Source organism: Bombus impatiens, unplaced genomic scaffold, assembly GCF_000188095.3.
Source record: "Bombus impatiens unplaced genomic scaffold, BIMP_2.2 scf_0155, whole genome shotgun sequence".
NCBI classification, from domain to species: Eukaryota; Metazoa; Arthropoda; class Insecta; order Hymenoptera; family Apidae; genus Bombus; species Bombus impatiens.
The window spans coordinates 953,825-978,761 of NT_176574.1; the positions used below are offsets into that span (position 1 = coordinate 953,825).

General features: G+C 43.1%; 1 protein-coding gene and 1 long non-coding RNA gene across 2 annotated transcripts in view; both read right to left on the reverse strand.

Annotated features, from left to right (window-relative positions):
* The window catches only part of LOC105680419 (uncharacterized PE-PGRS family protein PE_PGRS20-like), a 100,293-nt gene that overhangs the window by 35,574 nt on the left and 39,782 nt on the right, over positions 1–24,937 (reverse strand). The window lies entirely within an intron of this gene.
* LOC117151363 lies at positions 5,895–10,169 on the reverse strand. Its single transcript, XR_004461223.1, has 3 exons — positions 10,151–10,169; positions 8,388–8,392; positions 5,895–6,056 (listed from the first exon to the last, which is right to left on the reverse strand). It is a non-coding gene; the product is annotated as an uncharacterized LOC117151363 (long non-coding RNA).

Sequence of the window (24,937 nt, forward strand, 5' to 3'; positions counted from 1 at the left end):
GACACGTACGGAAATTAACGATTTTCTGTTACGCAGGCGACGCCATCACGTCGAAACACGAACGGTCGTTTGAAAAAACCGACAGATCGAGGATACTCTTTGGTGTCAAAGATCGTCGAACATCGCGCCATTCGACTTTTGTCTTCGCTCGTGCGAAATAGCGAACAATAAAGTTCACCGCACAAAGATATTAGTGCGCGATTGTAACGTAACACGGATAACGCGAGTGACGATCAAAGAGAAAAACAACGCGTACGTATATGAAGATCGACGTGTAGATAGAAACCGGAGAAATGTATGAAAAATTCATGAAATCGAACTTGTTTACGATATCGCTGGATTTAATTTGCCTATGCGTATGTCCATTAGCGCTGTGACTACCGACTTTTTAAACTCGAATATGTTACACGTTCTTAATTAGACTCGATCGATACGACGAACACGATTAAGTATATGCAATCGAGTTTCCCGTCTCGAGAAATGATCAAGCATTTTTTAATTTGCTGTTTGTTATTCGCAGTTCTCTTGACTCGTGGCCTAAGGATGAAAGTTCCATTTGCTTTTTACGATCGGTACAAACCAATAAACATGTATAATTGATCGTGTTTTTGTCTCGATAAAAAAAGCCACTTACATATTTTTCTCTCTTATAATCGTGGGAAAAAAAGATTCGGTATACGCCAGTCATTTCTCGATCGGTTCGCCGGGTTCTAACGTTCAGCAAACGCGTATAAAATCGAGTGGCCAAGCCTGATGCACGGCCGGTTTCTTTTGATCGAGGTCGACGACCTACGATCGTGCCGGGCCCACGATGAACTTTCGCGTCAACGCGGTCGAATTCTACGAAGTAAAAATCGCTGTGCGGAGGTCGACGCTGTCGCGTGTAACCCGCTTAAAATCGCGAAATCGCGACGTTGCTTGTTCTCCTCGATACATTGTTAGCGCAAAGCTTGCCAGGTCTGGCAAATAACCGGTTTTAAAATTCGATCAAAAATTCTGCATTCGCTGTTATTTCCTTCGTTCGTCTAGTTTCGTGTAAATTCTTATATAAATAAAATTTGAGAAATCGATTCATTCGATGATATAAGAATTTACGCAAAGTCAGACGGGCGCAAGAGACGAATGTAGAAATTTTAATTAAATTTCGAAACCGGTCGATCGACCGGATCCGCTACGACGGTCACTGTTAACTCACTGGCAACTTTATTACCCGGTTTTGATCTGTTAAATCGCGGCTAAAAAATCTTCGACGACGCGATTCGGATAACGTTATCGTAAAGAAATGCGCATCTACTGTATCGGCACTCGACGACAAAACCATCCAACAGTTTCGTCGGTACAAATATATCAGCGAAGCGTAAATGCCGACAAGCCTAACGACCCATCGATATCCCTGCGGTCCTTTCGCCGAATATTTGGAAGACGGCGTACGTGGCAACGGTTGCTAACGAACGCATGTGTAGTGGGCATATCGAGGGGCGACAAAAAGAAACGAATCGGATGGAGAAAAACAGTTGAGTTGTGAGAATCGTCAGTTGGAACGGAGAGTGGTACGTAAACAGTCGAAAGCGAGAACTGTTAATAAATATACTGCTAAACACCGCCGAGTATTTCTTTGGCACCCTACGCGTCCTACACCAATTCACCTCGCTAAGATATAACATCCCGTAAAAATGAAACGTTACGATCGGAAATTCGATATACTTTGGTCTACTGCTGCGTTAGATACGTACCAACTACGTACGTGCTAAGAATAATCTAAATCGTATAATATAAGAATCTAGCGGAAGTAGAAGCTGAAAAAGGTCTTCGCTGTAACAGGCTCTGGGACTAAACCACGAACGAAGCGAAGAAAATAAAAAAGATTTCGGTCCATCGTGGCTCCCAACGTGACAACGTATTGAACCATGAAAGAGAGTTCCAGACCGCGTATTTTTATTCAAATTCCTACTTCCGAGAATACGATTTACAGAACGGCACCTCGATAGAAAATCGCTTTAACGCTGCTACTACTTTGAATATTTCTCATATTCGTTCGCGTTACGCTGCGTTTTGCGTCATTTTCCTCGCGAATCGACACAAATCCGTAATTCGTTCATTTTACTTAATTCGACCGGCATTTTGAAAGTCTCGTCGATCGCGCGTAGAACAACAACGCACGTTCGCGCGTTTACATCTCGAGATTCGACGAAACTGGTAAGCCATAGTCGTATTTAGTGGAAGACGCGCTACGTATTTCGCGCAGCAACGGACAACAACTTGCGCCAGATGAAACAAAAGTAGAGAAATATTTGGGAAGCTACGTTCTGCGAGAGGCTTAAGACGAGACGAGGCGGGTGATTTCTTGATTTCTCCTTAGAAGGCAAATCGAATTGGAAAATGCTTGACCGCGGACACGCGTTTGGACGCGTGTACGTACGTCGTGGCGTGATTGCTTGCTTTTTAGCAATCTCATAATTCATTTTCCAATAAAACACATATTATATGCGTAGGATGCGTCGTACGATTCGTAAACGATACGAAATTCGGTCGATAGTAAAAATGTATCGATCGAGTAGGAAAAGTAGAAATCTTGAGCCACGTTGATCGACTCGAAAATAGAAAATAGAAAAATAGAACAGCGATAACGTCGTTATCGCGAGTATTATATTCGCAAATTTACCTTCCAATTTATGCCACCTTGTTCGATCACCGAACCTCGATGAACGAAATACAGGTAAGCGGGCCGTTTCTTTTTCTTTTTCTTTTCTTCTTTTAATTAAAATTATGCGCGAAGCGCGTATCAGACAACGGACAATAAAATAACAAAACCTGGAAGAAGAGCGTTGTCGATCTTGGCTCTCGGAGAGACTACTCGTTTGCAGCTTGTCCGAAAGAAAAGACATTTGGGAAATGACAAAACCGGACGATCGATCGTTTCCATGCGGCAGCTGTCGCTCTCGTGAAATGGAACAACGTCCGCCAGGAGAAGCTACGCGATCGCTGTTCCTCGCCGTTTCCGACACGTGGGGGGCCTCTGCCGCGGCTTTGCAAGGTCGATCGTTGAATCCATAATCGGACGTCGGTTATCGTTCGCACATGCCCAGCAAAATCAACAACTGCGTTCGCCTCTTTTCTAATCTAACAGCAATAATTGCGTAGCGGAGAAAACTGCGTTAAAAATTATTGTTATTCGCAATTAAGTATCGTAGTTCATCGTCCAAGGCTATTTAAATTGTTATATCATAGATACAGTCGTAGTTATCCAGCAATACGGCCAAATAATGCCGAATCATTGCGATTGTCATTTTAAGTGGAGTTAAAAATATCTCGTTACACGACCCTGAACATAACGTGTAGTATCACTGTGTCAGATGTGCGCGTGTTCTTTCCCGAGTTCTTACAGCGTATTATTACTTCTCGTTTTTATTTTTTATTTGCATTTAATTGGCAGACGAACGACAGTGTACAAACAACTAGTTCTTAGTTCCGCCTTATCCGTTTCATTTTGTACCAGGAAAGAATCGTGAAATTTATACGATTATCTCTCGACAGCCAGATCACAGTTCCCACTTGCTTTTCGAACGAGTCGACCGAAAGAATATTTGATTTTGGCGCGTTCCTCGTGGCTGACGAATATAATTGAAAATTACGAATTGTCATTTACGGTAAAAATTCGTTCATCGCACGATCGATAAACGGTAAACAGGAGATAAAATTATATCTCTAGGACTCGTCCAAGTAAGAAATAATTTCTTCCACGTTTGCACGTACGTAAAGCTGATATCCTATTCTAATACTTTCGTTTTGGCGATGAACGCAATTTAAGAAAAAATTAGATCGCCCGTGGCTGAAATACCAACGACGCTTTAAGGCGCGTTTCGAGGAAAAAGAACGAGCGGAATGCTCGTTCTTCCGTCGCTTTAGTAAAATTTCAAATTGCGTTTAGACCAAACCAGCAACAACGTATAGCGAGAGCGAAAGCGTTTGCTCGTGTTCGGTGTAAACCAGCGATTTTTATCTCTTTATATCTCGCGATACGCGTAAGTTCATTACTAAAATTTTATTTGATGCATCAAAAAAATCCATTTGCTACGAGGCAGGATATTCACCGTGGACGGTTATAATTATCTTTCTTTTATTTCCAGTTGTTTCTTGGATTAATCGTGAGATTTTTTAGATTCATAAAGGAAAGTGAACAGATATTAAACTACGTAGATACGCTGCTTGTAACTCTTTTCGAATTATGGCTCCAAGAGTGTAACTTTTTTAATTTTTATTCTTTATTTATTTACTTATCTGTTTTTGTTATTTATTTGTGTACTTATTTTCTTATTTGTGTATCTACTAAGAATGCACTACTACGTAACGTGGAATTCCTTTCGCGAGAAAGTATCGTAATAAATCCATAAATATAAAAATATTCTACTATTACGTATCTTCTAAAGACCGGTTAATTTATCTGATTTTTGGTAGAAGTCGCTTCGTTTTAACTGTCGATAGTTTTAGCGTCAATAGCACAATTATCGTAGCTCTTCTATCTGGAACGATAAGTGCGCAGTTTAAATATTACTAACTGGAGAAGAACTGAAGCAAAGCAAAGAAAATAAATAAATGGAGATAGTAGTAGAATCGTAGGTTCGATGCACACCCCCGGCCTTGACTAAATTAAAGAAATCAAACAGAAATAGAAAGAGCCAGATATGTGAAAATTATAATCGTAAGAAAAATTTCGGACGTAAACGCGAGTTTCGAGACTCGGTTTATTAATATTTTGCCGATATTTCCGACATCGATACGTATATCCTGCGTGTCGCTATAATACACGCCTCCTAAGTATAACGAGTATAGTAAAATACTACGAACCGCACGAGCGATACTTTCGAACGAAATTTGACTCGCAGAATTCGATATGAGAATGCTCTACCTAATTAGAACGTTGCCGAGTTGTATAATAATCGCAAATTAAAATGTATAATATCGTGAAAGCTAACCGGAACGAAAAGGCTAGATCGTGTGCACAGGCTTGTACTTAAATCTTGACCCGAAAATTAAATCGATACGTTGGTTTAATAAGGGAAAGCGAATCGAGAGCGAGTAGTAAGTATCGTTCGGCTGTGTATCTATTCCTGTTAAGAGGGAAATTGATTAATCATGTACAACGTTTAACGACGATTAACGAGGTTTAAGCAAGTTGTGCCGCGTCGAGTAACTGAAATTTCATACGCTTAATTATGAAACGTCTATGAACCGTTGCCGCGTACTGAACTTTAGCCGGTAGATTTCATTTGCAGTTACGCCAGACACGTTGCTATGTTTCATTAGGAGATTGTTGGCCCGAGATATATTCATTCTTCGAAGACGTAAAACGTATGCTTCGTAAAACTTGGATGCTTGGAAATATTCTTGTGGCGGCAACTCGACGACGGAAATTTCCGACGGCTTCGCGACACAAGCATAATGTCGTCAAAGCGTAAGGCCGACATGCTTAATGTACCATCGATATCCCTACGATCTTTCCGCCGAATATTCGCAAGAATGCGTACGCGGCAACGGTGGCGGACGTCTAACGAACGCGTTGTAACGCGCATCGAATTGCCGACACATCTGCAATAGCAGCGGAGATACGTTGAACCGAATATATTGGAATATATATGTAAAACTGTATTTACATTGGATTTGACAGCGATCAGTGTTGATACAAAGTAAGTCGGTTGATGTGCGCTGTATGCACGGCAGCAAATGAGGAGTAATATGCGCACATGCACAATGAGTGCATAGTGGAGATATCGAGGGGCAACGAAAGAAAAGAATCTGTCCAGAGATTTGAGGTGAAATAGTAGTTCGTCGCGACAGTGTTGCTGCTGCTGCTGATGTAGAACGTCGCTATAAAGCTACTAACTACTGCTTTCTTCTCATTTATGTGCCATGGAAGAAAAATCGGAGACTACGGGCGCGGGGATTCGAACCCGGGTCCCGAACGTTCCTAACCTAAGGCGCTAACCACTGCGCTACCGTCGTCCGGTAGAAGTTAGCGTCCAGTGGCGGTATTTGTTGTCGAATGCCGCCACAGATTTCTTTTTAATATTTGGAAGTAGTTTACGATCAATTCTCGTGGAGAATTACAAGTAAATTATTCTGGCGTGGTACTATAACGCGAATAATAAATGATTATCGTATGTTTGGTTCTAGCTGAACCTAATGTTGTTCAAAGATTCATTCGGTTTTGAACAGCGAAGTGCGAAGGGTCGAGTCTAACAGCGAAGCAAACATAGTCGAAAAGAGAGGATTGTTGATTGTTGATTGTTGCTTGTTGACTGTCGATTGTTAAATAAATTATATTGTTGAACGTGGAGAGTATTTCTTGGGCACGTTACATCTAACACCATCTCCATTCTAGTTACGATACTTGGTGAAATTGCTTTTGTATCGTTCGCTCGCTTTAAAACCTCCCTTCGTTTCTGTACTGTAAGTTTCTTTTAATCGATTTTAACGTTACACTGGCGGGTATCCGAACGAAAGGATATTCTCCGATAAAACCGATTCGCATAATTCGCTTTAATAACAGGTTCGGATCGGCGCAATCGTATCCACGCCCGAATCGGTAAAATTTCACTTTTCCGCTGTTCGAAACTAAGCGAAATCGAATTCGTTTCGAGCAGTCGGGGTTAATCAATGAACGCCTAACGGTCGACAGTTTCCTCTGTAACGTATACTGGCTTGTAAAACGACAGGATATTCAGCTAAACTGCAACGACGACGAATAAACGGAAATGAAAACGAAATTCTTTGTATTAGGTTGTCTGGAAAGTTTCTTTCGTTTTAGAAGGAAACGATAGATGCGAAACATTTTTATATTATATTTTATTACACGCGTCGATGTACTGCGCGTAATGCAAAACGGATCATACGATGTAAATTGTAGAATAGAAAAAATAATGGATCAAAAGAATATAAAACAAAAAATGTTGTGCGTCTATTGTTTCTTCCTTGCGAAACGAAAGAAACTTTTCGGCCAACCTAATACGTTTCCGCGGTGGAGGAGGAGCCTTTCGTTTTTGTACGATGAAAGTGTGATAGTTCCACAGCGGAGACTTTCTCGGATCTTCCAGATTTAATTAATCGACGTCTGTTTCCCAATTTTCTATCTATACATTTACGCGTTGCAGTACACGTAGGTTGATCTAAAACGCAGATTCGTATTGTTTATATAATTATCAATAATCGCATAATGACAAAATCCGCAATCGCTTAGTTGCCGACCCAATAGAAGAACCGAACTCGCCGTGGAAATTTTTCCACCCGATGACCCTTACGTTCCTCGTACGCATCTTATTGCGACGCGAAGAAAGAAGCACGTTCATCGAAATGCGACCTTCGTTCGTGAAAAAGTTGGTGTTCAGCGAAACTATTCGTGAGTCATCGTGACGTTGAACAGGTCGACGAAGAAAGAAAGGGTTTCGCGTCTTTGTCAATGTAAAGCAGAAGAAACGCAACTCGAGAAGTTCGATTCGCTTTGAAGAATGGAATCGCGAGAACAGAGTCTTTTAAAAATCTAAATCGTGCGATCGAGGATTTTCTCCGTTCGAAAATTTCCTCGGATCATAGATATCGTAAATATATGCTTATAATTGTTTACGATTTTTAGATTGAGTCGCAAGATTTCTAGATTTTAAGATATATTTTATATGGATATGTATGTGCGTGTATGTATCTGTACATCTTGAAATCCTATAAATTCTATAAACTCAAAATAAGCTCAGGAAGTTATCACCGTAATTGTATCGTTACAAATGAATTTAATCGCTCTGCTGTCTTAACGTATAATTAGAAAGACAAAAAGATATTCGTACCGACTGCTAATCGCGAACTAAACGTTTACGGATTATCGTAAGAAGAACGACGATGTAGTCCCTAGCGAGGAAACTTCCTTACCAACGAAAACACCAACGAACGAACGAACAAACAAACAAATAAGAAAAAGATGATGGATTCTCGATTTTTAAGATAAAGAATCGTTTGGCAGAAACGTTGGATAGCGGAAGAGGATCGTCTAGAAAGATGGATCTTGGAACCTAACGGAAAGGATGGATCTCGGCGAAGAATCGAATCGGAATAGAACATCCTTGGAAAGAAGGAGAATGACGAGGAACCGGAGGACGCAGCGACGAACGGTGCTGTTCGATTCTCCGCTCACGAGTGACTTATTTTTAATCGAATCGCCGCTATGCCTTCGGAAAGAGAAAACGTGCTCCGTGGAAAATTAAATTCTATTGCTTCCTGTTGACTGACGAAGCACGAGGCGAGAGTTCGAATGCCATCGACCGAAATAGATCATCATTAAAACAGAAGCCAGTGCAGGTTTTCTCGTTCCTGTTGGTCGACCGCCACCCACGGCGACTCCCAACCAAAACTAACCGTCTTCTAGGTTTACGAACTGGTTTCGACCCAGCCACTCTCTCTCTCTCTCTCTCGTTCTCCCTTCCTTCGTCTTTTCACGTTCTATTTTTTCCTCTCCGCCCCCTTTCTCTATTCTCCCTTTTTCCTTTTCCCCCTTCGTTTCTCTTTGTGCTTCCTGTATTCTTCCTCTCTGCTCTCGACAGCACCGACAAAGTGCACACGTGACGCGCGAGAATTAAATCGAACGCGTTTACGAGAGCTCGTAAAATCCGAACCACGGGAAACCGAGCGACGAACGGTTTGTTCTGCTCCACGAACGAGAGGGAGAGCGCTGTTTCTCGAGAAATACATCGGCAAGTTCGGATTTCTCGTGGTCGGTTCGCCAGCCTCGATACTCCTACGAGAAGATGATCGAACGTAGAGGGATGTGCGCGAGCCAAGGGTCGCGAACGCTTCGTACCGATGGAAATTTTTCAGTGACTTTCGTCCGCAGATTCGTCGTTTACTTCGACGCTTTACGGTCGGCGTATTTTTCTGCTCGCATTGCCAATTACACGAAACATTAAATATTTACGGTTCGAGAAGGAATTTTTTTAACGTCCGACCGTAAACGAGTAAATTAGTTCGCTTACCTTCGATAGCTCTATTCGAGACGAAAACTTCTCGATATTTTTTCTGCGAGATACCGTAACGTTATAACGTTATAACGTCGGATAATCAAAAGTCGAGCAACGTAGGGCGCTACTTTATCGAAGAACGATCAACCGTGTAATCGATGATTCCGATCCGATTTCCTAAAAACGACAAGGTGTTACACGAAATGTTTCGCGCGACCAATTACGATATCGATCGAACGTATGTTACTGGAAGCGCGTCGCTGTCAGATAACAGATACTACGTCTTATATCCGGCATCCGGTCAGTCGCTGCTTCGTCACGTTTTTACTTATAATTGGTAGTAGGTAGCAGTCGCTGGAAGGTAACGAAACTGTAGCTGGATAAAGCGTAAGACGTCGAGGCTAGTATTACATCTTGGATTTCTGCATCTAGTTACAAGTTGCACGCGTTTATCGTGATCGCAGGCAAACCGGCTGCTCTCAAATGAGAATTAACCGCGATACGTTCGACGTGCGTTCGATTGATACGTTTCCAGTAATACGCGAGTCTTCGAACGATTGTTTTATATAGCGATAATTACACGCTTAACTATTACCTTCCTTATCGGTTCGCTATCGATAAATAACGAAGGAACGTGATTTATTTGAAAACGCGACGACGCGATGATGTCGGTATTACAAATTGCTTCATAGTGTTGAGGTAAATATCGATCTTTTAGAAGCAGTCCCTGTTTACGAGCGGAGAGTTACGATCAGTTACGTGTAGCGTAGCATTTTTACTTGGAAAATTGTTTAATCGAAATTCCGGGAATCGACTGTCGCTGTTGAAAGATCGTTTGGTTCCAACTTTAACCGTAAATTGACGAAACACGACGTTACGTCCGAGTGCCAGGGAACGAAACGAAGCATCGGATACGTAACTTACGACTTTCGAGTTCTACTTACATCCGTGTAAATTTTATAAAATATAGGATCGATGGTGTAACGTTATTGAGGGTTATTAATCAATTACGGTTTCTCTAAAACGAAGGCTCTGGCGCACGTAAATCCGATGCAACGATAAAAATCGTTGAATTATTCCATCGCTATTATCGAACAAAAGTATCGGCGGTGGTCGCGCAGATCGTTCGCGATCGATCAGAATCGAAGCGTTACGAGAGAGAGAGAGAGAGAGATCACGTATCTCGCATTATTCTCGTTAAATTAGTGCTTAAAATAGATTCAATACCACTTCGCAACGTATAATAGGCCGGATCTTTATGGAGACTAACGACGGACGATGTATGGTGACTTATCAAAGATAATCTGAACACGCGCACATCGCTGCGATAGAAGCCACAAAAGGGGGCAAAATTGCTACGCCGCAACAAAGAGATGATCTCTTATCAAAAAATGATTCTGCCTCGTTGTGCAACTCGTATCGTTCCTCCCGATATCAAACCCATTCCCATGAACGATTCTCTATTACGTTCAACGATCGCCGTCGCTTTTATTAAACGAACGTGCGTTCGCTACGATTTTCAACCTAGTAATTTCGTTAATTTTAATTACAAAATCGTGAAATCGATTATACGAGTAAACCAACGTGCTACAAAACAAAATTATCCGCGTTCTCGCGTCTATTACTTAATTTTACGGATCGTTAACGATTCGACTGTCCAACGATGATATCCTTGGATCGGTCGTTGGCGTAGGGACAGACGATAAGCATAATTAAAGTGTCAAACATCGACGGAGTCGTTACTTTTACGTAACGCGACATCTCGATGTAGAAATTCTTCGTTTCCTTCGCGTCAGCGTGTTAACGCATCTTATCTCTCTTGCTTATCGCTGATGATTTTCCAATGTGTAACGAATTACAATTCTTGCAACGCCAGGCGCTCCAATAATCGATAAAATTCGAAACGTTCGATATTTATAGAACGGAGGAAATTTTATTAACACGGCTGCACGAACGAAAAGTGGAAAGCGACGGTAGGACGAATGGAAGAGAGAATGGACAAAATTCTCGCAAATATCGATTCCTAAATAGGTTTGCTGGCGTCAGTCTGCAACTTGGCTGTGTTGCGCGTAAAAGAGATCGTTTAGGAAGGGCCTTTACCTTTTCCTTCAAAGATCGTTCTAACGCCCCTGATGTCAACGAGCATTCGAGCCGAAGAAACAGACTGAGGAGGAGGAGGAGGGGGAGGGGGAGGGGGAGCAGCAGCAGCAGGAAAAGAAGAAGAGGAAAAAGAAGAAATCGTTGCCCCTTTTTTTTCTACCGTTTGCTTGCTATCTTTTACGTTATGTAACCGTGAACACTGTCTCCTCCTTCGTGTCCTCGGTCACCACCTACGAGTCGCGCCTCTCAAAAGGTAGAAATGCAGCGTGCGCGCGCGCGCATACGAAACGACATCCAGCCATCGACTTAACGATTCTTCTTCTACTTCTTCTTATTGCCGGTGCAACAACACCGGTACACTGCCCCTCGAAAGTATAGCAGCGTGTAATATAAAGTTCGTCTTTCGTGTCGCGCAAGGGAAAAATTACGAATATGAAAATTATACAGGGCGGTTGGTAACCGGTGGTACAAGCGGAAAGAGGGTGATTCTACGCGAAAAAAGCAGTGGAAAATATAGAATAACATTTTTTCGTTCGAGGCTTTGTTTTCGAGAAAATCGACTTTGAATTTCCGCTCGGTACGCGCGCACTTTGTCCCGTCTCGTTATAACGGATCTCGCTGTAGATCGTTGTCTCGATGGGAAAATTAAAAAAAGAGATTTTTATCCTATATTTTCGACTTCTTCTTTCGCGTAGAATCATCCCCTTTTCGTTTGTACCACCAGTTACCAATCACCCTGTATTATTTCAGCAATGAAACTTACGTAGCGCGTTAAGTTACGCGTTTCCGCTTCTCCATTATTTTATCGTAAATTTGTCAATTCGTTCGTATCACGCGCGCCTTACGACGTAAAATACCAAATATAGTACAATTTATCGGAGACGTGTCGCGATAAAATACCATCGCAGAAAATTCCAAAGAATTAATTATGTCGTTAGATTTGTTCGGATCGGTCAATTTCTAATATACCGAAGACCGCTTGGAATGAGGAAAAAAAAAGACCGACTAATGAAAAATTATATATGTCGACGATCATGGCCTCTCGATTTGAACCTCGAACCTTGGTTGACCAAAAATAAGCTTTCTTTTCTATCCTCTCGTATCCGTAAGCACACGTATGGTGGTTGTATCAAGTAAAAATCTTAGCGGCGATGAAAAATGAAAAAGAGAGGTTTCGAGCGATGATGTCATAACACCGAAAGAACCGGCCTTGAATGGCCAATTTATTCGCTATATAGAATAATAGCCGGATCTGTAAATCTATCAAATTCTTCTCGTAACGTATCTACGAAAGTTATTCGAAAAGAAAAACCATGGAAGATCGTTTAGCTGAACTGGAGTTTGCAACGAACGGAGGTGCAAGTTTACCTGTACCGTATTAATCCTGATCTTTTAACGCGAGCCTCGGAGGAACGCGTACAATCGATATCCCTTCGATCCTTTCGAAACGAATCAACTTACGTATGCGTTGTCCATGAAATAAGCGTCGTACACTCGGTTTATTCCGACTGTAACATGTATCGGCAATGTTCGGATGGAAAATAGTAAAATCGATCGACCGTTTCGTAATTTCTAGACAATTCGATTAAACGAAATCGGTTTGCCTCTTAACCACGCGACTCGAAAATAACAGAATCGTTTTATCTCCGCGTTTCGTCCGTTTTAATTCGAACGTATCGTTCCCCGTGACTCTACACTCTACCCTAATAACTTCCTTTTTTCGTACGTAATCAACTGCAATTACCACTTACTATTTTGGAATAGCGCGCCGCTAATACGCGGCCGTGGGGACCAGGATGTTACGCGTATCGTCGAAACCAACTCCTCGTTTGTCAGCGCACTCGTACTTCGTGTTACAAAGTTTGCGTTTACGCGAATAAACCATTGTCATTTCGTTCCATCGGAATACTCCGAGGTGGAGACGATAGTTGCGGGTGATAGCGCTACTGCTGGTGTAGAGGCCGAGATACGTTCTTCCGCTGGTGTACACGTCGCTGTTGGAGTGTACTGCTGCTTTTCTTCTAATTTAGATGCGGTGGAAGGAAAAATCGGACGGCGGTCGCCGGGATTTGAAACCCGGGTCCCGAACGTGCGTAACCTAAGGTGCTGCCGTCGTCCGACAATGATTGCCGTCGAATGTCGCCACAACTCGATACAACTACACAGCAATAGAAATTACCATACGCACGTATGTTCGACGTTTCGTTGAAATATGTTAACAAATCTCGAGTACATACAGGCAACTGGGACGTGAGCGTAAGCGCGAAATTAAAGCAGTATCGAGTTATGATCGCGATAATTTTGCAAGACGAATGGAACATCGAAGTAGCGGTTTAATAAAACGATGTTCTTCGTCCTTGTGGAAATCACAATCTGGTCGAACGTCTTTCTAAAAGTAAAATACATATAGGTAGAGTACGTTTAGGAAATCCTATGAATCGCGTGGGACGAACAAGGAGCAACTGACGCGCGTAACGATCGGATATAGATCAGGAATAATCAAATATTCCGAATAAATTGAATAAATATTCTGCCAAAACGAGAGGTACCAATCGGTGCGTCGCGATGCGCGGATCCTCTCCGTTTCGGTTCTCCTGTCGTCGAAGGATTACTCGTTTGCAGGACAGAACGCTGTCCGACACCGTGAAACGACGTACAAATCGTCCTATCCTGGGCAAAAGAAAGCTATGTCAGTGCTGCCGTGTTATATCCAAAAAATGAATTCAAGAGAGAAAAATCATAAAATTCCATTTCCCATGGATTACGTGTATAAAAGGATGAAAAAAAGAAAAAAAAAAAAAAGAACGAACGAACGAAACGATTAATCTTTGGCTGGCGTTATTGGATCGTAATAAATGACCTATCGTAATACTTGGAGTGTGATCGCTTAATTTTAGAATTCCCCGTTACAATTTGTATTTCGTATTTTACGCGATAAAGCGATTATTCATCTGGCGATATACAAAATACAAATTGACAGGAACCACTCGTATTTATAATAAATACATACGCGGTAGATAACTTTAGCAGCTGCGATTAGACAGGTACTAGATAAATCTCGCGAATTCGTTCTCTTCCATTTGGATAACCGTTAAAAAATGATCCTGACTATAGTAGGATAGTATCGATCGAGAAACACGCAGCACGGCATATTCATTGGTAATTAAACGTTCTTCTCGATACTCTACCATACATCAATTATAATGTGTCAGCTGAAAGAGGGGAAAAAAAAAAGATAAACGAGATGGAAATTTTCTTTTTTATATCGACGAAGGTACGCGTCGAAAGTAGAAAAGTATTTCTTTTTTTCTTCGGTGCTAATAATTAAATCGAACGCGAGAAGCGAAGTAAAGTTAGAAAGAGAAGGAAAAGTTCGATTCGAGCAGTGTCATGCTTACGACGCAAAAACGAAAAAACGAAGAGAAAAAAGAAAGAAAGAAAGAAAACAATAGCATCCTCGTATTTCGATAAGTGCAGCAGAAAATATGTATTAGCAACAGGTGAATGTTAAACCGCCAAGAAATCGCATTTTTTCTGTTCCGATGAATCATCCTCGATGCTTTAAAATTTCGAAACGCTGGCCAGAACGTTGAATCGCTTTCTCGAAACTCCGTTGTTACCAGCATAGTAAGGTCGAAATTAATCCGGATGAATGAACGTTTTAGATGCAGGCTGACTTCTCGCGATAACCAGAATTTCGATTAGTTTCAAAATATTAATTTAATATATTCATTTCAAGAATGAACAGCACATCAAACAATGTCTACTTTAATTCTACGACGAATCCTCTTATAACGTTTGTACCTACTGTGTACAGGTTGGTTGGTAACCGGTGGTACAAGCGGAAAAGGGGGTGATTCTACGCGAAAAAACAAGTGGAAAATATAGAATAACAATTTTTCGTTCGAGGCTTTGTTTTCGAGAAAATCGACTTTGAATTTTCGCTCGGTACGCGTGCACTTTGTCGCGTCTCGTTATAACGGATCTCGCTGTAGATCGTTGTCTCGATGGAAAAATTAAAAAAAAAAAAATTTTTATTCTATATTTTCGCTTGTACCACCAGTTACCAACTACCCTGTACAATTAAATAGACAAGGACGTATCTCTGAGTTACTTGCGGTTTACCATACCGGCTCTTTGTGTATTTAAATCAACGCAAAGAAATCATTTTCCACGTAAGAACGTATATCGAAATTGCTTCTAGTTTATCGCATATTGATCGCGTTGAAATTCGTCGTGTATTCTGTCGGTGGAAAGAAAGCACGTAGAAACGAGAGTTTAACGCAACGTTAGTGGAAAAGCGATACGAGAGAGTCTGTAAACGGAATGGTAGCCATCGATGGGATTCCAATGGAGAATGGAGAAGGAGAAGAAAAGTGGAGAGAAAAAAATACAAGAGTACCTCTAGCGAGCCGGCAAAGGCGAAGAAAAGTTTCCTCGATGTATCGAGGCGAAGCAACGAACCACTGATATTTCTTGCGTCGATATATCTTTCCACGAATAATCGATCCAAGCTCGGAAACGAACGTTCCGCGGAAACTCGCGGTCGCGTGTGTTTAGTTTCACGCGCGAAACAATTTTATATCGTACAATATCGTTCGATATTCCAGGAACGAAATAAAAACAATTGTTTGATAACAAATTTCATCTTTTAAATACGATCAAAAAGTTTACGTACGTCGTAATAGTTAAGCTTGCATCGTATAGTTGAAAGTAAATACGTAGCTTTCGTCGAATATTAAATTTACCAATTTACGATAATTATACGGGACGATAATTTTACGTTTACGCGAACGTTGCAACATCTCGCTCTCTTTTTATTAAACGAATAAAATTCTCCTTCGAACAAAGGGTCGAATTTCGTGTTTAAAAATGTCTACGTTTAAAACGAAGCGGAATTCAAATACGCGGCTGTCTGTCCCTGCGAGTCGTTGTTCGTCGGAAACATTTTTCACGTGACTTTTGTCCCAAGCGTGTGATAAATTAACGATAATATCGTTCCTCCTCGCGCGGAATACGTCACTTTTCTTACAAAATTAATAGCAAGAGTGGAAAACTTTTTAGATTAACGATTGGTCGACGATAGCATTACCAGCGGCGTTTCCACCACCATGAAATACGTACATACGTTGAAACGATATATGGTCGATTCGAGTCTAAGTGTACAAGAAACCGCGAAAGAGATTAAAAGAAAGAAGGAACAATGCTCGGGATCGATGTACAGGAACGAGTGGCGTTTATTAGCGAATTATCCGCTCGTTGTCCTTATCTCGTTCCACGTTCGCTCTCTCTAATTGTCACGACGCGCTTTAAGTATCGTTTGGCATCGATGGAACAAACCAAAGCGTTTTCATCCGCGTTATCAGATCCGCGAATTATTACGCACCCCCGGAAAATTGAAAAATCGCGCGATATCATAAAAAATGCGTACAATCTACAAAGATATGTAAAAAGCAGGGTTCCGTTGCTTTAATTGTGTTCTATAAAAATACGAATAAAAATCCGCTCTGCTTCGTTACATATCAAAACGTTCTTCTTCTTTTTTACGTGCTCGCAATTTCGGATAATCGTTACTTTCAAAAATACAAAAAATTGGCTAAACACGACGCGAGTGCCGGAGTGTCGTTATCTTTGCCGCGCAAAAGGTTCTCATGGAACGACTCTCGCATTGTAAAACTATCGAGCCATACCGCCTTTTTAATCCCGTGGTTATTTCACAGGCAACTTCCAAACCGCTTGGTTGCGCAAGATGAATTCCCCGATCTTGAAATAATAAATCTAAAGAAAGCTACTCGTGGCAGACGTACGTTCTAACGTTACGGATACTTCTGCGGATAAATATCGCGGTCGAACGGCCAACCCACGACGAAGGTAAAACTTCCAGTACATTCTTCGCATTCTGACGATAATTCAAACAACGACGATAAGATCGTTGAAAATATAGAACGCCTTGACTTCGATGCGAATCATTGGCGAAACCGAATTTCCCGAGTAACATCGACCCGCAAAAACCGAGTAATATTTTAAACGACGTTAATTACGCTACACGCTATTTAATCAGCCACGATCGAACATCGTGGAACAAGAAGCAGAAACCACGGTATACTCGATTCGTTGCAAGCTGAATTTGTTCGAAACTCGAAACGTTTCGTCTAAATCGTCTGGGTTTCGGATCGTTGTACGCTGGCGAGGTTCTGCGTAAAAGGCTTCGATATTCGAGAAGCTCTCGTACTTGGGTTGTTTTCGCGCGTCGTTCTTTCGCGTTTCCTTAGAAAAAGACGGCGGCATCGAAAGACGAACGTCCACAGAGCGGCACGTTCGCTGCAGAGACGAGTGTGTCGCATCGCGTTACGACGGTTAACAGGAGGACAGAACTATAATGGAATCGAACGACGCCGCGTCTATAGTTTCTGCGCATACACATCTTCCCACCTCCGCCACCTCCAAAGGCAGCTCCGACTGGTAATACGTACGGCCATAATGCGCCTACGCGGAGTACAGTCCTGCGGCAAAACGCGGACTCGCCGATGGAAAATGTTTTCCACATAGTTTCCTCGGTGAAACTGGGTCGTACATATAGACGTATATGGTCTCGCGTACACGCGTCTAACCGGCTGCATTCACGATATTCCTGGCTATTTATTTATCGCGGCCATATCTGCCCTTGCGAACTTCACGGGCAAATGCCGGTGGTGGCACCTGTGCGACAACGTGGTTAAATAAAAGATGCATGCTGCCGGTGGTCATTTTCTTGGTCGACGCTGTTCATCGTACTTATAAATCGTCCTTATTACCGCCGCCTAACTTTAGGCAAATCGCTCCCCTCGCGAGCGAGTACTATACCTCCTATCGTACACACGCATCGTACGCATACAGTTGCCGCAAAAACGTAGTTGTACGTTATCACGAGCATTTCAACTGGGCGTTCTCTTTTTTTTTTTACCTTTCCTTTTTTCTTCTCTTTTTCCTCTCTTTTTTCTTTTCTGCGCATATATATGCAGATTCGTATCTTCACGAGGATGACGAAAGAAACGGAAGTTAGACATAATGTACCATATATTTTGGATATTTTACAACGGGAACCTTGAATTTCTCGAAAAACGCGTAAAAGCACCGTCTATTTATCGGTTTCGTCTCATTCACAGGAAATCAAATTTTCGTAAACGCAGGAAGATGCTATTAAAAGATACGAGACGCAGTATACTTGGTTCTGATTAATATTAAATAAATGCTGTAATAAATAGAACGGTGCGTGGCAATAGTTTCCATAATCGCTGTACGTGTACGTTGGCGAAGAAAACTCGCGCGATCAACGTTACAAACCCGCGTTTCCAAGCGACTACGAGTCGACCATAGAAATTGTTCCGATTGAGGAATACGTACGGCGCAAGGAGGATCTTCCGAGACGAACATACGGGAGAACACGGTATAATCGTAATAACGCGGAGATGGAAGAGAGCTCTCAGCTCCGCTGGATTACCGTATAGCGTGGAGCAAGCTGCCGCTGGAAAAATCAAGCGCGCACCGTCTATTTTTGTTTCATCAACCTGGCGGTGGAAAATTCACGCAATCTCGAGTACCGGTACTTGACTTCGAGCGCTCCTCCAACAGCGTGCATACAAAACCGGAATCCCGGTCTGCCGGAGTAACGAGTAAGAGAAAGAGAGAGAGAGAGAGGGAGAGAAGGAGAGAGAACGAGAGAGTGAGAGAGAGAGAGAGGAGAGAGGGGGAGTATAGTAGAAGAGGAGGCTGCCCGCGATATATTTCGATACGTAAATAAATACAAGGTCAACCGGCAAACGTTTCTGGGATATAAAGGGCTTGGAAACTGCTGTGCATAATTGGCGTTGAATAAGTATTGGCCGGATATTAGCAGGCGGGGCAGCGAACCAGCCGGCGGTGTCCTGGACAAAAGTTTACCGGGGAAGGAACGAAGCGCGTGCGAGCGCTGCAGGGTTCACGCTCGGCAACGTCGCCATATATCGATCCAGCTGTCGCTGTAGGGAACAAGACTGGGGCACGGGCTCGATATCCACGAAATTTAACTCTTTCGTTACCGTTTCAAAGCCCAAAGACGTTTCTACGTTCCGGGGTTGCGCAGCTCGACTTATCGACCGATCGAGGCGAACGATTCTCGCCGGTGAAAAAAACAGTCTCGCGCTTCCGTCGTGCACCTTTGTTTCTTACGTAACACGATGGTCGTGGTGGCTTTCGATAAAAGATTTTTCCGAAAGCGCAGGATCTTAGCGGGCGTGCGCAGCGAACGGAAAGAAGAATTTGTGGAGCGCCGCGAGTAAATCGCGAGCGACGATTGCCGCATTTTTGAACGTGCTCGCGACGGTAGCAGCGAGCTGCGGATGATATCGCGTGCGCGTTACACTCGAGGAATAACAACGAGTCGCCGGTCTATCGAACGGGGTTTCGAAACGCGCGCAGGAAAGCCCACCGTCGACGCGTATCGTCTGGAAATTCCCGTGCCACATGCATAAAATATCGGGCCGTTTTCGGTTCTGGTTAGGTTTTCCCCGGTTGGTACGGAGAGAAGCAGGCGTGCGTCGTCGGCGTCGCGCATCCGGCCGCCTTCATTCCGAATTTAGCGTCCCAGAAAACGAGCCGGGACTATGTAGTTTTGCCCCGTTAATTCTTAAACTGGAAATTGAACGCGATATCCGCGTTCTATTTCGACGGATGTAGAGGGTGGAGAGGAGAACGGTCTGGAAAAGAGATTCGCGACCCCGACCACCCACCACCACCGCCGCGCTACTACCCGCTATCGTCCGACTCCGACACCAACCCTCGACGAGGGTCGGACCCAACCCAACCCGAGAATTCGAAGAAGAGTGACGAGCCAGCCAGGCTGGGTGCTTGGCGCACGCGGCATTCCCTTTACCCTCCAGCCCCTTTTCTCTCCCGCTTCCTTCATCCCTCGTCCCTATCAACATCCCCCTAACTCCTTCCTCGTACTCCCCACTCGCCCGTTATCTCGCTTTCCTGCTCTTCCACCGGCAAAGCTGCTCCTACTCCCCTACTTCGCTTTGATCCGTCTCCAACCTCTCCCACCCTTTCTCTCTCTCTCTCTCTCTCTGTCTGTCTTTCACCCCCACCTTGCCTGCCCCCTTTTCCCCTTTCTTTGTAATCTCTCCACCGTCTCTCACCCCGATCTCTCTTCACCCCTTTATTACCACTCCCCGTGTGCCAACAGCAGCACCCAGCACTAGCAACGACGACGACGACGACGACGACGACGACGACGAAGGCAGCGGCACGGCACTCTTCCTTTCTCGAGCTCCTAACAAGCATGAGTTCCAGGAATTAGCGTACCGGCGAAATTACGAGGGGAAGCATTTTCTGGAAATGCCGCGAAGTAGTACGCGAGTAGGTTAAGCAGACAAAGATCTGGCAACGACGGTATAATCGCGCAGCTCGCGCCTTTCTTTACCGCGGCAAAGTATTTTCCTCGCTGGTCGAGGACCGGGGAATCGCGAATACAACAACGATGTCTGGAACGCGCGTAATGCTCATCGGTGAACAGTTCGCTGATCGCGTTGGCGAATGACGACGCTCGTTTCGGATGTTTGCAAGTCTCCTATATGAAATCTATGGCTCGTGGATATTGCGAAAGTATACGCGAAGGACGTTTTCGACTACGGTAGAATTTCGTTTAGCCGAATTTGTCGGCGCACGATTACGCGATTGGAGTATCGTATTTTGTTCGTTTTCCAATGTTTCTCGTTCAACGGCGCAACTAACGCTAGAAAGAATCTCAAGACAGGACCTGTGCAATTTTTATCGCGAATGTCCAAGAATTTAATACTCTTCGTTCGCGTAGACAAGAGCTTGCCGTTTGGACGAGCGAATTCAAGCTGCAAAGGTTCGATTAAACGGATGCAATTAACGTTTTGTTCCATTCAACGGAATTCTATCATATTTTGTACTGCGCTTTAAGCAAATGCGAGAATAATTAAATATATATATATAATAAATAAACGTCCACTTTCGACACGACAAAAATATTCGATACGCGATGCCATCGTATTTTAATGAGCGTTTGCAAACAGTACACAAACAAGCGAGAAACAAACAGTTCGCGTCCATCGGCGAGAACGCACCTTTGCGGAACGAAAATATCGCGCGTTTATTTTTCGATATTTACGACGAAACGTATCTGGGCCGCGACACGGCAATACGAAAAGGTAGACGAGTCGGATATCTCGTTCATAGACAGAGAAGGCGTCGATAAATTCGATATTTGCCAATTTTGCATCCGTGAATGAGAAACGTTTCGGGTCGAGTAAACAAGCAGAGAGAATGGGAAGAAAAATCGAAAGTAGATTCGACATCGTTCGACGAAGAACGTCGTTCTGCCGCGATCTTGTTCTCTTCTAACTTTTTTTACTTCTCGTCCAAAAGTTCAGCGTTCGCATCGCCTTGATCTAATTGTAAATCGACGTTCGACCGAAAGAACACGATGATTCCTGAGAATACAGAACGGAGAATTCGACGAGTTACGAGAACAAGGCGAATTCGATATGCACGGTAAAGAGAATATTTGAGAGTTAAGGTTTAGAATTTCGCGGATCGTCGAGCCTCGCGATAGAGACAGAGACGTAAAGTTATTGTTTCGTATGGAAGAGAGAGAGACGACCGAGGCAAAAAATTTCATTTGCTTCTTTCTACGGCTATTTACGAGGTTCTTGGGTTACGATGCTGGCGTGTAGTAGAGTGGCTGTAACGTATTATAAAAACATTTTCGAGTCTCGTCGGCGCTCCAACGAGACGAAACTTATCGCGATTCTATTGGTGAAATTTGAAACGGGTCTGGAAATGCATACAGCAGTTACAACGTGTTTATTGGAGGCACACGCTTGACAAAGATCCTCGAAATATTCGAACGGTCAATTATTTACTGTATCGATAAGCCGAGCGCATGTATCGCGAGGTCATTTTCAGTTTTACATTATTTATATTTCCTAATTATACGTTTTGAGGTGGTATAGTTAGGTCGCGATAGTGCTGCTGCTTTCTTCTCAGTTAGGAATCGTGGAGAAAAATCGGACTACGAATGCCGAGATTTGAACCTGGTCTGGAACGTTCGTAACCAACGGCGCTAACCACTGCTCTGCCGTCGTCCGGTCGTAGCGTTGCTGTCGAGCGTCGCTACAATTTAAAGGCGCTGTCCCTACTATTCACGTTGTATACTGACTTTGTACTAAATGTACTCTTCTATGCGCATTTTCGGATTGATTTCAAATTCCACTGTTGTAATTACGATAATTGCGTTTCGTTACAGCGCTAGGGAAATTTCGAAAAATTTGACACAACGCGCGTCTCTAATATATTCGTAGAAACTTGTCGTGGTAATCGTTCGAATACTTTCGTTAGCCACTGTATGCAAATTCGAGGCATTTTTAAAACCGTGATTCGTCGTAATTGCTCGTTTGTGCAGACAGCAAAGAAATCGTAACCGCAAGAAACTGTTTATCGCTGCGGTGTATCGTCATCTGCGATGTATTTTTATGAATACGTTAATCGTCGATCGCACGCCAACCAAGAAAATTGATATTTGTTTCTGTTTCGAAGGCGACTTTCCTGCTCTTTATGTAACTCGTCTAACAGCGACTACGCGGTATCTAGTCAGGAAACGTGGCTTGGCCAACAGGCAAACTGCTTATCCACGGAGCAAGGCAAAAGAATAAAAACGTATCGTTATTGTTATCCGACAGAGATACGCGGCCGAGGCACGGCTCATTTACGTTGATACGTATCAGAGAAATTACGTAATCATGGTGAAAAAATTTAACGCGCGTTGATCCCTTTTATTCCATTCATATCGCAGTTTGTTATTCGTCAATAAATACCGCTTGTTTTTCTATCGTTCGTTTTACTTTGTGCGTTACGTAATTGTACGATTATGTAATTATCGATATTAATTACCTTCGAACATTAATAGAGGTATAATATAAATATTACAAATATTCCGCTTAATTGCCAAATTTTCACGTTGGAAACGAAGAAACACGTCGAGTCAGATATCCGCCGATGTGATCAATTTTCAAGGCAGCGTCGTTATTCCCCAATTACTGATTAATTTTTCATTAACTGCGTGTAATACGGTACGTAGCATAGAGTATAAATATACAGACTGAAATAGCAAGTATATTTATCGTTCACGGGTATCCTGGAAAGGATATTTTTGTAAATACGATAAGGGAATACTTTTCGTTAATTCGGAAACAAACAAGAATCGGCGAGAGTCAACCTTAAGACCTGATTCGTACTCTCGAGAGATTCTTCGATCTGTTCGTTCGATTAAGTAGGTGAGATCGGTCGATGGTATCGTAACGTCGTTGCGAGAAAATCTCAGGCTAATCCGACGGAATGTATCGAAGAATGTAACGCGTTTTATACGAACGGTTGTTTCAGGATCGTGATACGATGGATTAATTTATCGCAAACGGCTCAACGCGTGGTGTAATTTATCGCAAAAACCTTTTTATCTCTTTTTATCGAAATAAATCTTTTACACGGATCGATTTATTGAAATTTCCACAGATTCTACACTGCCTATACGATTGGCAAAAACTAAAAGTTTGCAATTAAAGGATATTATATTTTGCTGGAAGAACGTAATTTTCGGGGCCCCTGTGTGCCTGTATTTTCCAAACGCTGTTTCACTTGCCTCAACGCCTCGAGATATCGCATTTTCTTACTATATTGCTCTATCAGCTTTCGCTTCTCGCGAAATGTCGACGTAGAGAAATGACGATCGATCGTAAAATATTTCCTCTCTTTCGTGTTTAATCTGAAAAAGTACAGTTGCGTGGCCTACCAGCCTCCGGGAGCAGCGGCGAAGCCTAAAGCCCCATCCACACGGGCGTACACGCGCGTCAGAGATTCCCAATATACGTGCACACCGATAGAAACGTACGCGTGACGATTCTCGCGATAGCCATTTAGCTCATCCTGGAAACGAGAAGTTTTCGTACGAAGGCGACGTCGAAACATTAAAACGTTCAAATATATGGCGACATCTTCGCTGCTACGGCGACTCGCGATACGCGCGTACTTCCGCCTGTGTGAAAACGGGGCCTAAGCTTGGCTTAGGAGCTGCGAAAGGACATACTTTAAAATCGTGAACGAGATTTTGAATGCGGGTCGTGTGGGAGAGCCGCGACCGGCGTATGACCAAGAGAGAAATGAGTCACAGCAACGCGACCGATCGACCGGGTACCAGGTACCGCGAACCACGGCACGTTCGTTACTTTTATCGCGGAGGCATCGCAGCAATTTTCCTAGCGCGCCATTCCCGTGCTCCGTGGTGGCGTCGAGCGAGCAAAAATTAGCCGTAATGCGGACGTACCGCCAGCCATTCGTCCAAGAAACGCGCGCTGGCCTGTCTCCGATGAAAACTCTGCTCGACGATTTCAACGATAAAACTTATATAGCCTAGCGAAACGGACGAGCCTCGTCCGGTTGAATTCATAGCTATTTATGCAGATACGTTGCTGCTTGGAAAATCACCGACGGCCTGGCGAATAAATTGCTAGATATCGTTGCGAGGTTGAACTTTATATGCTCGCAGGACCCACTGTCTTTTGTTATTCTTGTGACAAATGGCCGGATTTTCTTCGCCATGAAATTATAATTCCAGTCGCATTACGTACAGCGAGTTTCCACCGTTGTTGTTCGTCGATCGATATACAGTGAAAGTCAAAAGCGAGTGTACTGGTTGTAGCCGCGAAATCTATTCAAAAGCCGCTACGCACTACAGCCAGTGGCGGGCAACAGAAAGTTTACGAAATAGGAAGTACGCGAAGACGCTATAATTATATTATAAGGTA